The 5,250-nt window shown below is 30.1% G+C and overlaps 1 long non-coding RNA gene across 1 annotated transcript; it reads right to left on the bottom strand.

Annotated features, from left to right (window-relative positions):
• Positions 1-1,174: 1,174 nt before the first annotated feature.
• On the bottom strand, positions 1,175-4,891 carry LOC138888999 (uncharacterized). The gene is made up of 3 exons (XR_011406532.1): positions 4,670-4,891; positions 1,415-2,011; positions 1,175-1,330 (listed from the first exon to the last, which is right to left on the bottom strand). It is a non-coding gene; the product is annotated as an uncharacterized lncRNA (long non-coding RNA).
• Between the last annotated feature and the right edge of the window lie 359 nt (positions 4,892-5,250).

Here is a 5,250-nt window from a genome sequence, read left to right as displayed (position 1 = left end):
GTCAAAAACCCAATCGCAACTTGATGAAATTAAACCAAAATTTCCAGATCAGTCATATAATTCATGATTTAAATTCTGGAAGTCTCGAAATCAAATTTGGATCTCTAGAACTAAAAATAAACTTTTAGATCATTACATTTATACTCAAAATGGCAAAAATCTTCCAAAAATGACCCGTTGGGCATCCGAAACACACCCGAGGCCCCCGGGACCCCGACCAATAATACCAACCAGTCCCAAAATACATTACGGACTTGCTCGAGGCCTCAAATCACATCAAACAACGCTAAAATCATGAATCAACATCCAATCCAAGTTTTATGAACTTTAGAATTTCCAACTTCGAAACCTATCAAATCACGTCCGATTGGCTTCAAATTTTGCACACAAGTCCAAAATGACATAACGAAACTACAGAAATTCTCAGAATTCCATTCCGACTGTCGGATCAAAATTTCACATATCAACCGGAAATCGCCAAAATACTAACTTCGCCAAAATGAGCTAATTTCTTCACCGGACCTCCAAAATTAATTCCGATTGCGCTCCTAGGCCTTATATCATCCCCTGAAACTAACCGAATCATCAGAATTCAATTCCGAGCCCTCTAACTCACAAGTCAACGTCTGGTTGACTTTTCCAAACTAATTCTTCCTTAAAGAGACTAATTGTCTCATTTCATACCAAACTCGATCTGAATTGACTCAAATTCACCAAGTACACATATTGAAACATGAATAAGCATTTAACGGGGAATACGGGATGAAAATACAGGAAACGACGGTTCGGGTCGTTACACTATATTTCCAAAAATTATTTTTTTAAAATAGAATAGCGACCAAAGTTGGTCGCTTTTGAGAAATCTGGGTTAAATAGCGACCAAGGTTGGTCGCTATTGCCCAGGAAATTGTTTTTTAAGGGAAAAGTGACCAATTAGCGGCCAAAGTTGGTCGCTTTTCTTGGTATATTTTTGCCAGAAAATGCCTGTTTTGGCAGCTATACCACCTGCCAGCTTACCAAAAATCCTAAACATGCATTTTATGCCAACAACAACAACAACAACAATAAACAACAACAACAACAACAACAACAACAACAATAAAAAGCAATAAAGTATAAAGTTCAATAGAACTAACACATTAAGCTAACAAAACTAAGTTAACGTTTCTTACAAGCTCATTCGAAAACTGGTTCTATTGTCTAGTTCAAAGTATATAAAGTACTCAAGGAGTGTTCTTTCAGCATCCTCATCCGAAAGTTGGATTGCCTCGCCCGACTCATTAGGTGGCTGACTGCGTATGAATTCCCCCACATCAGCTGTGAAGCGAACCTATAAGAAAAATTATATTGAATTAGTATTTCAAAATTTATATAAAAGTAAATCAAAATACTTAATGAAAAGTAAAAAACTTACATGTATAGTCGAGGCTCGACCCTCGACCCACCTTTCTGGATCAGTCTCTTTCTTCTTCTTTACAATACGAGTCTCATTGAATAACTCATCTTACTTCATTGGCATCATAAAGTTGTCTGGTGGCTTTGGTGATTATCCTCGTGGTACTATTACTCGGGATGAACTTAGATACAGAGAGTAACTTGGATACAGTACCCGACAGGGTGTGTCTTTGATCAATTGTTATTCTCATTAGTGACAATGATGATGAGAAGACAATGACATGTGTTTCAAACAGTGATGGTGTAGGTAAGAATTTAACATTTTCTAAGCAGATAAAAGAAGAGGTTATAGAGGAATTCTCTACTTCCTCTAGGAAAATGAAGTAGAGAATTCCTATATAACCTTTTCTTTTATCAATTTAGGCAATGTTAAATTCCTACCTACACCATCACTATTTGAAACACATGTCATTGCCTTCTCATCATCTTTGTCGCTAATGAGAACAACAATTAAAGGCACACTATGATAGGTACTGTGTCTAAGTTATTCTTTGTGGAAGTTGCATTGCATGTCTAATAAAGTCATCAACCCCTTCCACAAAATCCTCCCGCAATCCTAAATTTCAATTCATATCCACAAAAGTTCAATTCATATCCTAAAGGCTCAATTCATATCCTAAAAGTTTAATTCATACACAAAAATTTCAATTCGTATCCTAAAAGTTCAATTCATACACAAAAATTTCAATTCATATCCTAAAGGTTCAACTCATATCCACAAAAGTTCAAGTCATATCCTAAAATTTCAATTTATAAACTAAAATTCCAATACATAAACCAAAAATTTCAATTCATATCCTAAAGGTTCAATTCATATCCTAAAGGTTCAACGCATATCCACAAAAGTTCAAGTCATATCCTAAAATTTCAATTTATAAACTAAAATTCCAATACATAAACTAATATCCTAAAAATTCCAATACATAAACTAAAAGTCCAATTCATATCCTAAATGTTCAATTCATATCCTAAAGGTTCAACTCATATCCACAAAAGTTCAAGTCATATCCTAAAATTTTAATTTATAAACTAAAATTCCAATATATAAACTAAAAGTCCAATTCATATCCTAAAGGTTCAATTCATATCCTAAAGGTTCAACTCATATCCACAAAAGTTCAAGTCATATCCTAAAATTTCAATTTATAAACTAAAATTCCAATACATAAACTAAAAGTCCAATTCATATCCTAAATGTTCAATTCATATCCTAAAGGTTCAACTCATATCCACAAAAGTTCAAGTCATATCCTAAAATTTCAATTTATAAACTAAAATTCCAATACATAAACTAATATCCTAAAGGTTCAATTCATATCCTAAAGGTTCAACTCATATCCACAAAAGTTCAAGTCATATCCTAAAATTTTAATTTATAAACTAAAATTCCAATATATAAACTAAAAGCCCAATTCATATCCTAAAGGTTCAATTCATATCCTAAAGGTTCAACTCATATCCACAAAAGTTCAAGTCATATACTAAAATTTCAATTTATAAACTAAAATTCCAATACATAAACTAAAAGTCCAATTCATATCCTAAATGTTCAATTCATATCCTAAAGGTTCAACTCATATCCAAAAAAGTTCAAGTCATATCCTAAAATTTCAATTTATAAACTAAAATTCCAATACATAAACTAATATCCTAAAGGTTCAATTCATATCCTAAAGGTTCAACTCATATCCACAAAAGTTCAAGTCATATCCTAAAATTTCAATTTATAAACTAAAATTCCAATACATAAACTAATATCCTAAAGGTTCAATTCATATCCTAAAGGTTCAACTCATATCCACAAAAGTTCAAGTCATATCCTAAAATTTTAATTTATAAACTAAAATTCCAATATATAAACTAAAAGTCCAATTCATATCCTAAAGGTTCAATTCATATCCTAAAGGTTCAACTCATATCCACAAAAGTTCAAGTCATATCCTAAAATTTCAATTTATAAACTAAAATTCCAATACATAAACTAAAAGTCCAATTCATATCCTAAATGTTCAATTCATATCCTAAAGGTTCAACTCATATCCACAAAAGTTCAAGTCATATCCTAAAATTTCAATTTATAAACTAAAATTCCAATACATAAACTAATATCCTAAAGGTTCAATTCATATCCTAAAGGTTCAACTCATATCCACAAAAGTTCAAGTCATATCCTAAAATTTCAATTTATAAACTAAAATTCCAATACATAAACTAATATCCTAAAGGTTCAATTCATATCCTAAAGGTTCAACTCATATCCACAAAAGTTCAAGTCATATCCTAAAATTTTAATTTATAAACTAAAATTCCAATATATAAACTAAAAGTCCAATTCATATCCTAAAGGTTCAATTCATATCCTAAAGGTTCAACTCATATCCACAAAAGTTCAAGTCATATCCTAAAATTTCAATTTATAAACTAAAATTCCAATACATAAACTAAAAGTCCAATTCATATCCTAAATGTTCAATTCATATCCTAAAGGTTCAACTCATATCCACAAAAGTTCAAGTCATATCCTAAAATTTCAATTTATAAACTAAAATTCCAATACATAAACTAATATCCTAAAGGTTCAATTTCATATCCTAAAGGTTCAACTCATATCCACAAAAGTTCAAGTCATATCCTAAAATTTCAATTTATAAACTAAAATTCCAATACATAAACTAATATCCTAAATGTTCAATTCATATCCTAAAGGTTCAACTCATATCCACAAAAGTTCAAGTCATATCCTAAAATTTTAATTTATAAACTAAAATTCCAATATATAAACTAAAAGTCCAATTCATATCCTAAAGATTCAATTCATATCCTAAAGGTTCAACTCATATCCACAAAAGTTCAAGTCATATCCTAAAATTTTAATTTATAAACTAAAATTCCAATACATAAACTAATATCCTAAAGGTTCAATTCATATCCTAAAGGTTCAACTCATATCCACAAAAGTTCAAGTCATATCCTAAAATTTTAATTTATAAACTAAAATTCCAATACATAATCCTAAAGGTGCAACTCTTAGGGTTTCTTCTCTTCAAACAATTTCTTCCCCAAATTAGTAGGTAAAACTAAATATTTTGGACTAAATGTATTAATAAGAACCCTAAAAAATGCAAATAATATATAACTTTGAACCCTAATATGGTTGAGCTAACTTTGAACCCTAACATGGAGAAAAAAACAAAGAAAGGAGAAAGAAACCTACCTTGGGAATGGAGATCGCCGGAGGTGGAGCTGCTACCGTCGGTGGTTGTCGATGGCGTGGGTGGCGCCGCTGCTCCTGGGAGTTGGGGGGGGGGTTGTGTGTGGGAGAGAAAAGAGAAATTTTGGGGATTTTTTTTGAAAGAATGGGAGGGGAAACCCGATTTTGACACTGAAATTAAAAATAGCGACCAACTTTGGTCGCTATTTTGGTAGCAAAATAAGTTTTGACTTTTTGACCAAAATAGCGACCAAAGTTGGTCGCTATTTCTAAAAAAAATTAAATTACTTTTAATTCAATTTAAAATTATGTACATATGTAGTATAAATTTAGGATTTTAATTCAATTTAAGCTATATATAATATATATATATATATATATATACATATAATATTTGGTAAATAAATATATAATATTTTAAAATATATATATATATATATATATATATATATATATATATATATATATATATATATATATATATATATATATATATATATATATATATATATAAATTGATATAAGTCAAGATGTTTTAATTTATTGTTAATATATATACATGCATATGAGTAGGTTATAAGTCG

The sequence above is a fragment of the Nicotiana sylvestris genome, chromosome 4 (genome assembly GCF_000393655.2).
Source record: "Nicotiana sylvestris chromosome 4, ASM39365v2, whole genome shotgun sequence".
NCBI classification, from domain to species: domain Eukaryota; kingdom Viridiplantae; phylum Streptophyta; class Magnoliopsida; order Solanales; family Solanaceae; genus Nicotiana; species Nicotiana sylvestris.
This window is presented reverse-complemented; position numbering and strand designations above follow the sequence as displayed.